General features: G+C 41.8%; 1 pseudogene across 1 annotated transcript; it reads right to left on the reverse strand.

The window, feature by feature from the left end:
* Window positions 1-62: 62 nt before the first annotated feature.
* LOC116534187 lies at window positions 63-2,373 on the reverse strand (annotated as a pseudogene). The gene has a single exon (XR_004261619.1). The product of XR_004261619.1 is annotated as an ADP-ribosylation factor 1 pseudogene (transcript).
* Window positions 2,374-13,001: the final 10,628 nt, after the last annotated feature.

Consider the following 13,001-nt stretch of genomic DNA (forward strand, 5'->3'; position numbering starts at 1 on the left):
AGGTATTTCCGTATTTCAGTAGATAAAGCAGTCATTAAATAGCATTGTTCACATTAAAAAAAAAAAAAAAAAAAGCTGAGTAATATTGCATAGGAGTACCAGAAACTGCCTCATTGGAAACAAAAACTATTTACATTAAATAAAAAGCCTGGCTGCAGGCTGCGTCTGCCACATTTACAGCACGGTGCGATGCACACGGTGACCAACCCACGGAGGCAGCTTCTGGCACTCACACCACGAGCTGCACGTTTGCCACATGAGAGTAAAGCAGAGGGTGAGAGGAGTGGTGGGGGGGGGTCGCATTCACTTCTGGTTCCGGAGCTGATTGGACCGCCAGTCCAGTCCTTCATAGAGCCCGTCGCCGCTGATGGCACAGGTGGCCTGAATGTACCAGTTCCTGTGGCGTAGGGAGTGCAGCCCCAGCTTGTCTGTGATCTCGGCCGCATTCATGGCGTTGGGGAGGTCCTGCTTGTTAGCGAACACCAGGAGGACAGCATCCCGGAGCTCGTCCTCAGCCAGCATCCTCATGAGCTCCTCACGGGCCTCGTTCACGCGCTCTGTCATTGCTGTCCACCACGAAGATCAGGCCTTGTGTGTTCTGGAACTCGTGGTGCCACAGAGGCCGGATCTTGTCCTGGCCACCCACGTCCCACACAGTGAAGCTGATGTTCTTGTACTCCACGGTTTCCACAATGGAGCCTATGGTGGGAATGGTGGTCACCATCTCGCCCAGCTTTAGCTTGTACAGGATCGTGGTCTTCCCCGCAGCATCCAGGCCCACCACGAGGATGCGCATTTCCTTTTTGCCAAAAAGGCCCTTGAAGAGGTTGGCGAAGACGTTCCGCATGCTTGTGGGCAGGTGGAAGGACACTGGCCAGGGACACCTCAGCGGCTGCTGCTCCGAGCCAAGTGTTGGTTTCGCTCCCACAAGATGGCAGCTCTGGCGGGACCAATTAGTGAGCTTTTATCTTGACCCTTAACTCTATGGTTCTCCATGTCCGCTACCCTGGGAAACATTAAGGAAATGACCGATGTTTAACACTCGCTCTTGAAGAGAAGATTCTGATTTAATTGTTCTGAGGTGACGCTTGAACACTGATATTTTTTAAAAAGCTCTCTGGATGTCTCTAATAGGCAGCTAAGTTTGAAAACCTCTGTAGCCTAATTGCTGCTGTTAGCTAATTTCTTAGTCTATCCTCAAGGAAGATATACTACAGCTGCTCTTATATCTGAAACTCCTTTTCAAAGCCACCCTCAGCTTTCTGTTCTCCAAGATAAATAATCTGAAACCCTTTCATCTTTCCTGAGAGTTCTTCCTTCTCACTCCCACTCACTGTTTTCATTGCTCTCCTCTGGAAGCTCTCCAGGTTCTGAACATCCCTGTCAAGTACTGATGTCCAAAGCTCCCTCAGGGCCCGTCTGTGCTGCCTGCCTGCTGGTTGCTAGTGCTGCTTGCCTACACAGCCCTGCAGTGTCAACTGAACCCTTGGTTTCCACCAATGGAGAAACTCAGCAACAGAGAGAGCTCTACCTACATGTCAGACCAAGAGGCAGAAGCCTAAAGAAGGTCCTGCAGCCTGACTGTTGGACAGGGTGGCCTTCCATAGAGTTCTGCTAGGTGGGCAGTGGAGAAGGAAAACTGAAGAAAGGGCATAAATGGAGAATGAGTTGAGAGCAAAGTTCAGCGTGATGAAAAAAATGTGTAACCTGGAAGCAGAACTCCAACATTCTAGTCCAGGATATAACCCGAAACAGCCACATAATCCTGGGCAATCCATTTTGCCTTTCTAGGACTTGTTTTTATGCATAAAACAAGAGAGTAAGACTGGGTCATCCCCGGGCTTCACTTCAGTTCTGAGTCTTCTGCAGCTGATCTCAGGCTTGGAAAGAAAGACTGCTGGTCTGATCATCCCCCTTCTAACTGCTCTGGCCACAGTTCTTTCTCCAAGCAACTCTAGTTATTCCAAGAGTTGTTATATTCCTAATTCCAACAGCCAATGATTATAGCCCAGACCTACCACCACTAGTCTGCAAGCTTCCTGAAGACGGTACAGGGCCATCTACCATCTCCTGAATACAGATAAAAGCCTAGGAGCGCTCAGCTCACACAGCAGACACTTGAAACATTTCCTCAATCTCCAGGAATCAGAGCTCCAAACAATAATGACAGAATAATAGATACTCACTTTTCATCAACAATCATAGCTACCAAAGCTTAGCACCCCATAAAGTCATCCGTGTTAGCAGTCATGGCACGTACGAGGCACCTTCAGGTACATTCTCTCATTTAGTCTTTATTGACAAGCCAGAAAGACTAGCATTATCCCTATTTTATAGGTAAGAAATTGAGCTTCACTCAATTGAATTGCTTCATTCAATCTCGGGCAATTGAGAAGAAAGCTAAATTGCCCGAGATTCCAAAGCTATGAAGTGACACACTCAGGATTTGGATGTCTGTCTGCTCCAGATCCTTCTGCTCCACTCAAGCAGATTTACCTTGCAGATAATACAAGCTTCAAGGCCCCTCCCTTGCATAGGTGCCTTCCAATCCCTTGTACCTAGTTTTGAATTCTTAATTTTGTGCCATTTTCCATAAAGAGGACCCTCCGCAAATTGTCTAAGCTTCAAGACCTACAATCTAGATCCGTCCCTGAACTCAGCTTTCCCTGTTAACAGAAACACCAGTCTTGTTGAGTAATTTCAGTGTCAGGATATTTTTCAAACATGAATTCAAGAGGAATCCTTGCCACTTTCTGCTGTGGGAACCTATGCTACTTCTTTAAAGAAACTAGCGTATGGCTTTGCCTTGAGCCATGTGGACATGGGTCACTCACTATTCTGTCTTCCCACTTACTCTGTGCCCAGGGTACTCTTCTCCCTCGCCAGTCTGTGGACTTTCTCTCTCCCTCACAACAGGCCTTCCTGAGTCCGGCTTTAGCCTGCAGCATGCCTTTCCATGCTGGTTGTCATCGGTCACTTTATTCTGTACTCAGTCTGTGGTACTGACTCTGTTCTACCCCTCCTGCTGCTTCTTTTGGTTTGCACTTTGGACTGGAGCCTGCTGCTGCTTTGGGATTGAGCATCAGCTGCTTTCTGTAGCCAAAAAAGCAATGCTGTTGTTCACTTGGAAAGGAGTGATTTGAAAAGTGGGGAAGAAGGGGGATTGCTGTATATTTCAATTTCTGTTAGGTAGGCTTGACTATCGGAATTCAGCTTCTTCTATAACATCTTGTATTTACCCATCAAAATATTCTAACACTATTTTTTGTCTACTATTTCTTCCCTATATCTTGACCTTAGTTATCAGATCTCTCTTCTTTAGATTTTATATGTATAAAATTTCCCTTTTTTGTCCCCTCTCTGCAAATCAGAGAGGGTGCAGATACAACTTTGGAAAAACACAGTTTAGCAAAGAAATAGCTTGGGAACTGGGGCTTTCAGGTGAGCTCAGCACACCATTTCTTTTTCTCTCTGGTCTGTCCGCTTGCCATCTCCTATAGCTTTAATAACTCCCATATAGCTACAACCATCTGACAAATGAGAAAAATCTTTGCTTAGTACATAAATTATTTATCGTACAATGGTAACTTAATTTGTAATATTAGAAAAACCAGGATAGAACTAGGCGATTTACACATATTTCTAAAATACATTTTCCATCAAGGCATTAGCCATCTTTCAGAAATGTTTTGTTTGTTTTTGAGATGGAGTCTCACTCTGTCGCCCAGGCTGGAGTGCAGTGGCGCGATCTTGGCTCACTGTAACCTCTGCCTCCCGGGTTCAAGCAATTCTCCTGCCTCAGCCTCCCGAGTAGCTTGGATTACAGGCACCTGCCACTATGCCAGGCTATTTTTTGTACTTTTAGTAGAGACAGGGTTTCACCCTGTTGACCAGGCTTGTCTTGAACTCCTGACCTCAGGTAATCCGCCTGCCTCAGCCTCCCAAAGTGCTTGGATTATAGGCATGAGCCACCTAAAAAAGAGTGCCCAGACTCTTTTTTAGAAATGTTTAGACATGGCCAGGTGCAGTGGCTCATGCCGGTAATCCAAACAGTTTGGGAGGCCGGGGCGGGTGGATCACCTGAAGTCAGGAGTTTGAGACCAGCCTAGCCAACATGGCGAAACCCCATCTCTACCAAAAATACAAAAATCATCCAGGCATGGTGGCAGGAGCCTGTAATCCAAGCTACTCAGGAGACTGAGGCAGGAGAATCGCTTGAACCCAGGTTGCAGTGACCTAAGATCGCGCCATTGCACTCCAGCCTGGGTGAAAGACTGAAACTCTGTCTCAGGAAAAAAAAAAAGAAAGAAAGAAATGTTTAGATACGATCCTAGTGGTAACAGAAGCATAGAAAAGTTGACATTAGGATACGTGAGAATCTCAGAGCCATGTAATTCTAAGACATGTCTTAGGATGTGTATGTATTAATCCACAGAACCTACAGCAGTTAGAATATTAAATATTTTCTAGACAAGAACTGCAAAACACACAAAGCCAGCACACACCCATGCCCTTGCTGAGTTGTAAATGAGTCTGAGGAGTCACCTGTCAGTAGCAGCATGGCAATCCCATTAGCTAGGAAAGAAATCACCGTTTACTACTGACAAACTTGTGATGAGATACTTTAAAACTCTGAATTCTGCTTTCAGTTTCTTCTCTTGCTTCCTGTTTTCATACTACACATGCTGCTAATTTACAAAACCCCCAATGTATCCATACCTAGGAACAAAATAAAAATTCTTGTGATGCACAGGAAAGGACAATTTTCAATGATGAGGAAATCCTCACATTTCCATTTCTGAATAGAAATTACACCAATTTTTGCTGATGGCTTCAAAAAGCACAGGCTGTAGAAGAGAAAAAAATGTACGGAGAGGAAACTAAATATACTTAACCATACATACTGTGAATACTATAAATTTTAAAATTCAAGATCTGATTCCTTCAGACAGATTCCTTGAAGACTAAAAGCATGCTTTGTATAGATATTAAAAGGGATATGAACAATTTGGAGGGTGTTCAGAGGAGAATCAGTAGAGTTAAGGAACACAGTTGACAAGATTTGAAGATTTCTATTTTCCAAAGAAGTAAATTTGTTCTACTGAATGCAGGATATTGGCTAAAGGTCAGTTATAAAACCTTCAAACTGCAGCAGTCTTTTAAATGTTAGCCCAAATATAAAAAGTTACTGCTTTTCTTCTCATGAACATTAAAAAAACAAAGATATTACACTTACCTTTTTCCATCTAACTTGAATAGGAAAGTATGGATAGGGTGAATTTTATGTGTTGGTGCAAAAGTAACTGCGACCGCAGTTACTTTTGCACCAGCCTATATTAAGCCTGCAAAAGTTAGCTTCCGTTCTCAGGCACTTCAGTCTGTGTATAATGCAGCACATTCTGTGTGAGTATAGCGGACTCAGAGGTGGCCTCCCACAATCCCTGCCCCCCTGGTGTTCACATCCTTCCGTGATTGTCTCTCAGCATGGGCAGCACCTGGGACTTGCTTCTCACCAACAGAATAGGGCAATGGTGGCAGGATGGATGTGATTATATATACATGTTTACATTACATAGGACTGTAACCTGGTCTTGCTAGCTTTGAGGAAGCAGGTAGCCACGCTGGGAGAGCACAGGGGCCAAGGAACTGAAGCTGGCCTCTGGCCAGTGGCCAAACAAAAACTTAAGGCCCTCAGTCTGACGACCCAAAAGGAACTAAAGGCTGCCAACAACCACGAGTTCAGAAGTAGATTCTTCCTCAAAATTCAGATATGACACAGCCTTAAACACCATCATGATTATAGCCTTGTGAGACCCTGGAGCAGGGTACCAGCAAAGTTGTGCCCTGACTCCTGACATAGCAATTGTGAGACAATAAATGTGTGTTGCTTTAAGCTGCTAAGTCTGTGGTAATACTGTTATGCAGCAGTAGATAACAAATACAGTAAATACACACATTTGTAAAGTTGTGTTTGCTATTTGAGGTTTCGGAATGACTATATGCACATATGCAAAGAAATGCAAAGCATTTAAGAAATGTAGTCAACAGAGCAATAAAGAAACTTGGCATTCCTCACACCAATCAATTCAAAATGTAACAAAGTTAATAACATAAAGAATAAAACTATGAAAGTCTTAAGCAAAATCATGGAGGTATTTTTATTGTCTTGTAATGGGGAAGGTCATTCTAAGCACATCAGGAAAACCAGGAATTATAAAATAAAGATATTAAGTTTACATCATAAAACTTAACTTTTATAATTAAAAAAAACCTATAAATAAGGTTAAAAGACTAATAACAATGTGGTCAAAAATTTCCAACACAAGACAAAGAAATAATGTCCTCAATATACATAGCTCATAAACATCAAGATTCAGTATAATGCAAAACTATACAGCCATTAAAAACAATACAAATCTATATCTATGGTCATGTACAAATGTTCTCATTATTAAGTGAAAGAAGCAAGTTACAAAGCAGTACATGGAGTGTGATCTCATTTACGCAGAGGTGTACACAGTTGTATATATGCATACGTAAATAAGCAGAGTTGCCTGAAAGTAAATCTTAACTGGTCATTTTGGGGTAGATTATTTTTTCATTATTTCTTTAATAAAAACAAATGTGCATGCACTATTTGTTTTTTTAAAGAAAAAAGAAATATATTTTCAAAAAAAAGTTTTAGAAATGTTTGTGTACCTATGAAGCAAAAGTACATTTATTTGGCAGAGAAGTGAAACAGACAGCAAAACCTCTAGTGAGAAAACACCAATGTGAAAGAGTAAGGAAAATAACTTTCAGGATGGAATCAACACCAATACATGCAAGCATTACTGAAGACATCATCTCGGGGAGAATGTTCCTGAGGTAGCTCCCAGCTAAAGGGGGAAAAAAAGCAGACTGGAGATATTTTAAAATAACTTGGGGAGAGAATGGTAGGCCATTTTGAATATGATACTAAAATGTATAAAAGGAAAATAACAGAATGGTCTATTAAGTTCCATTATCAAATTAATGATCTTTGTCTTACTGGTGATAGATCCATACATTGTATGGATGGGAACCATAAATATGAAAATATGTAAAATATACATAATTCTTAAAAATCATTATGATTTCTCATAATGCATTTAGAACTATGGTTCTCAACTCTGGCTACATATTAAAAATCTACTGAGAGCTTACAAACAAAATCCTGATGTTTAGGTCTAGAAAAGGCAATTAAGAGATACTCGGATTAATGGCCACCTAGAGTTGGGAGTAGAAACAGGGACGGACTGAACAGACATGAAGTTTCTTTTTGGGTGATGGAAACATTCTGAAGTTTGTATGATGTGGTAAGGGTTGTAGAATTCTGTAAACCTACTAAAATCATGTATTAAAATAAGTAGATTTTGTGGTATGCAGATTATACTTCCATCAAGCTGTTAAAAAAAAAATACTGACACTTCAGCTCCCTGTGAGATACTCGCAATTAGATTGGTCTAGGATGCGGAGTGGCAGGAATGGTTTGTTTTTGAGGCAATCTCCTCCTGTCTCCAGGCTGGAGTGCAGTGGCGCCATCTTGGTTCACTGCAACCTCCGCCTCCCAGGTTCAAGCGATTTTTGTACCTCAGCCTCCCGAGTAGCTAGGATTACATGCTGTGCCACCACGTCCGGCTAATTTTTGTATTTTCAGTACAGACGGGGCTTCACCACGTTGGCCATGCTGGTCTTGAACTCTTGATGTCGGGCAATCCCCCTACCTCAGCCTCCCAAAGTGCTAGGATTACAGATGTGAGCCACTATTCCTGGCCAAGGTATGGTTTGTAAAAGCTCTCCAGGTGGTTCTGTTGGAGGACCAACAATTCAGTTACCTGAAACCATTTTACAGAATTACATGTTACGAAGGCCAAGCCCTTTGAAATAGAGAATGTACAAAGCTTTTGAACACCTTTGGTTTCCACTGTACACATCCGACTGTATAAATGGAATTCTAACCATGTTCATTGTGAACTCTGTCTTGCTGGGGTGATTATAGGCATGTACAGCTGCACCTTTCAGAATTGTAGGTTAAAAGCTAAAAGGATATTTTGAATATATATTTAAGATGGATATGAAGTTGAAATTGTCCAGATAAACCCAATGAGGAAGGTGAAGGGATTCAAAGTTATAGCACGTGAGAAAAAAAAAGATGATACTAAACCAGAGGAGTTGGGGATGAGAGGTAGAGAAGTGGAGATAATTACTATCCTTAAACGTTGTAAAGTTGCCTAACAGATGCAACTGAACTAGTTTTTCATTTTCTCAAAAGAACCAGGATGGATGAGGCTACAGGAAGATAGATTTCAGGTCTTTTATAAGGAAGGTCTTCACGATAATCTTGTTCTAGGCGTTGTGTCAGATCCTGGAGATATATTCTATAGTGACTATAATCTAGTGGTCCTCAAACTTTGGCATGCATCACAATGACCTGCAGGACTTGTTAACAACGTAAGTTGCTGGCCCTACTCCCAGAGTTTCTGATTCAGGAGGTCTAGCGTAGGGCCTCATAATTTGCATTTCTAATGAATTCCCAGATGATGGTGATGCTGGTCTATGCAGAAACGTCACTCTGAGAACCAGTGTCTAGAGCTCCAAGAAAGGACACCTAATTCAGATTACATGTAGAGGAGTAACCCGAAGGACTTCTCAAAGGAATTTGGGATGAGCTGAATTGTGAAGAATGAGAAGGTAGTAAGGAGAAAAGGTAGTGAAGTTATGGCACTCCAAACACAGAGAACAACAGGGGAGCAATAATGTGTAGGAAGGAACAAAGGCATGAAACAGCATTCCTTCAAGTTATCTGTTGAATGTTTATGCAAAGCATTGTTCTAGTTGCCGTGTATGGAGAGAGAAAGGAAACAAAACCTCTGCTCTCATGGAACTTGTACACAAATATGCCATATATGGCAAAGAATAGGACTAGAATAGGCCATTGTGAGAGAGAACATGGGGGCCTCTGAAGAGGTAGCATTTACACATCTTAAGAATCAGCTGAGACTGTTGAGAGATGCTGGTGAAAATAACCAGGAAACCACGAACCTCCAGCCCAGCTGTCAAACCACCACCCACCAATACCAAAGAGGTAAGGAAGAGAAAGACCCTGTCTCAACCTAAAAGCACTATCATGGTTTCTAAGAAAATCTCTAAAGGAAAAGGGGCCTCCTCCAGGGGAGTTGCAGAAAAAAAAGCCTCTACCAAAAAGCACTATAAAAGTTCCCAAGACAACCCTGAACAGAAAAGGAGCCCTCCAGGGGAGTTCGGAAAAAAAGCCTCTACAAATAAAGACTGCTGCTTCAAGAAAACTTAAGGGAGCAGGTCACCCTATCTAGCCACTGTGACCAGCCGAATGAGGAACTCAATCAAAATGAGTCACAGGAGGACCCAAAGAGTGAGAACCTCCACCATCTCCAGCATCTCCCTGAGAAACCAGTAATTTTGGGGCAAGGCCAGAGTCCTCGGATCTGAAAAGTCTCCAGAGGTCTAACTCCAGATAAATAGCCAACAGGGTCTAGAGTACATCTAACACCCAGCAGGGTATGCCCCATGGTGATGAAAATAAGACTGATACAATGGACTCTGGTGACTTCGGGGAAAGGGCGGGAGAGAGGTGAGAGATAAAAGACTACATATTAAATGCAGTGTGCACTTCTTAGGTAACGGGTGCACCAAAATCTCAGAAATCGGCACTAAAGAACTCATCCATGTAACCAAACACTACCTGTTCCCCAAAAACCTACTGAAATACATTTAATAGATTAAAAAAAAAATACAAGTGGAAATGTTTAACAGACAGTTGATTACAAGAGCTCAGAAACAAATCATGGGCAGGTGACACTAAGCTGAGAATCATTTGAATAAAAGTAACTGGGAGTGGACTAGGACATCCATGTATATAGAGAAGAGCCTGGGTTATACCATTTCAAAGGGTAAACAGAAAAGGAGGCTGATTAACGAGCAGCTAAAGAGAAGAAAAATGAGGAAAAGGTAGTGGCCAAGAATCCAATGGAGGGGGTTTTAAAATGAAGTGGACAACAATTTCAAATACTAAAGAGAAGTCAAATAAAAATGAGGTGTCCACTGGGTCTAGCAATGTGGAGTTCACTGACTTCAGGAGGGGAACTTTCAGTGAAATAAGGGTAGAATCCAGATTACAACTGGCTGAGGAGTGAAAGCTAAATAAAGAGAAAAAATGGGGCTTGGCTACAAAGTAGAAAAAGAGAACAGGAAAGAGAGACAGGTTCAAGGGAAAATATACAGGACAGAGTTAAGCTCTCCTATTCAGTACAGAGCTTGAAATTGTATGCTAAATAAGAAAGAGGAGATACTGAAGATAAAGGGCTGATGGAACAAGGTCTCTAAAGAGTTACAATGGATAGGATTCACTGATTTGCTCATTCACCTGTATTTTCATAGTATTGACTAGAGGACAGATACCTCTTCTGGGACAGACAAGGATGATACAGGTAACTAAGGAGGAAGCTTAGAAGCTCTCCTGTTAGCTTCAATTTACCCGTTAGGAGGTCAGGCCTCTACTGAGGCAGCAGAGGTGACAGACCAAGTATTTGACAAGAGGTAAAAATCTGAAATAGTGTTTAAGAATGGAAGAAGTTGCTGGAGCACCAGGGCTGCTAACCTGCAAGGGCCTGCCTCCACTTGAGTCAATCTGTGGTGCTACCAACCAAAGGTATATACTCAGTAGTATGCAGCAGCCCATGAAAGCAAAAAAGTCAGATGGCCAAACTGATGCAGGGATAAGGTTCTGCAGAGCCAGAGTGACAGGTCACAGAGTCTATGCTAAATGGGGAAGTGGTAAAGCCAGAGTAAACTGACAAATAGGAGGAAAAAAAAAAAAAAAAAAGGTGGTTAAGGAAGTGGAGGTTTCTTGAGGTCAAAGAGTAAGTATACTTAGAGGAAGAGATTAAAGGACAAGACATTAAAATCACAGTACACATATTTCAGAAACTAAATTTCTGATGAGTCCAAAGTGTAGCCTTACAATTGGTTTGCAAAATGGAGTGAAAATGACTAGTGGAGATGGAGGTCCTGAAATTGTTAAGGCCAGCCATGACCAATGAAATTGTCAGAATGATGGTAGCACTGGGGAAAGAGATGCCCATCAACCATCAAAGTCCCCTCCATGAACGAAGAGGAGTGACCAGAGATGACAGTGAGGAGGACAGATGGTGCAGCTGAACAGCAGAAGCCTCAAAGTCGAGTAACAATAGTATAGCAATGGCAGTCAAGAATAAAGGGGCAACAGACCCTGTAATCCATCTATTTACTCACAGTAAAGTGAGAAAGAAATGAACTCTCCACTTGAAATAGTCCTAAGGTAAGTATGGCTGAGGGAGGGTAAATTTCCAGTTAATGAAAAAGCAGAAAAGCGTATTTACCAAGGAATAGGGAATGAAAATCTCTATAATGCAAAGAACTGGCAAGGACGGCAGCAATGGTAAAATGAATTGAGGAAAGCAGGTAACAATTGGAGAGGCCTGATGACTAGATGGGCTTCTATTTCAGCTGGCAGCAATGCATTACAGGGGTGAGAAGCAAAGTGAATCAAATTAGTCTCTCAATGTTTCAGCTGAACTCTGGAATGAGATGTTTCTATGACAAAACAAGTCCTGGGCAGTGACCAAGATGAGATGAGTTTGAATTGTTATTCAAGGTTCCAAAGAGAACAAGAGTGATAGGCTATTTTGTGTCTCAATGAAGTTTAGCCCCGCTTAAGGAAGATGGTAGGGCTAGGCTAGAAAGACTAAAGTGGCCAGTGCCCAGGTGGCCTACTGGTCTCAACAGAGCAGCATTATTTGCAGAGAGACGAAGCCCATAGATGACTGGGGCCAGGTACCCATTCAGAACAGGAACAGGTAGGCTATGTTTGTCAAAATGTGTCTGACACTCTCACCTTAACCTTCATGGAGTTAGGCACTGAATGGAATAGAGATGCAGATACGCCTAAGTCAAAATGCTTGACAAATGCTGCAAAATTCCGACCCTAGCAGAGGGAAGACTACAGGTAAGCCCCAATACATGATAATGACCAAAACTTAGATTTTTCTAACAGATAGTACACTGTATGTTGCCTCCTCAGGGGTGCCGAATCAATTTTTCTCTCATTGAATGGGGATGTGGACTATATAACCTCTAGTATTGTCTTTAAATTCTGTAACTTTTTTAGGAAGAAACATCCTTATAAATCATCTATGTGCTTACCCTGTTGAGGGGAGGGGCTATAACTTAAGTTTCTTTGTGACTAACCTGCATATGGTAGGAAACCAAGGTCCATAATAGCTAAGCAACATAAGGGGCCAAACAGAGAGCTAAAACGCAGATTATTTGATTCCTAAATCCAGTGTTCTTTACATTATGTAATTCTAGGGTTCTCATCTGGGCTTCTGAAAATCTTTTTTAAAACTAAAGAACATTTTGATTTCATCCTATGTCCCTGACAACTTCAAAAGGGTTCCTTAATACAAGATTCACCAGCTGGGGCCACTGAGCCATTTCTAAAACTTCTTGTGGTGCCTTTCTTTCCCCCACTGACAAGATACACAACCTAGCTCCAGAGATAAGGATAGGGAAAAGCTTCACCTAATAAAGAAATTTCACAGAACTTTACTAGATAGAAATATCAAATCAAGTGTTTCTTCCTACCAAAGTAGAGTAGAAATACACTTTAAAGAACAAACAAGTGAAAAGGGGTGAAGAGAGTCAAATTCCACAATCACCATAGTTTATTCATATAATATAGTATTTGATTGCATTCTTTTGTACTGTTCTCTACTTTTATAATGTGTAAAATGTTTCATCCATATTCCAACTAATGGTTAAGCTTTAAATGAAAGTATTCTGAATCTTCCATTTATTGTTATCAACCACAATGTCGAGATCCCCCAGAAACACTTGATTTAAACTGGGAGGGTCCTACACATTATTTTTTTTAATGGACTTGCCACCTTAAGAAACTTCAGGTG

Source organism: Sapajus apella, unplaced genomic scaffold (genome assembly GCF_009761245.1).
Source record: "Sapajus apella isolate SASKATOON/1434 unplaced genomic scaffold, GSC_monkey_1.0 scaffold86, whole genome shotgun sequence".
In the NCBI taxonomy this organism is placed as follows: domain Eukaryota; kingdom Metazoa; phylum Chordata; class Mammalia; order Primates; family Cebidae; genus Sapajus; species Sapajus apella.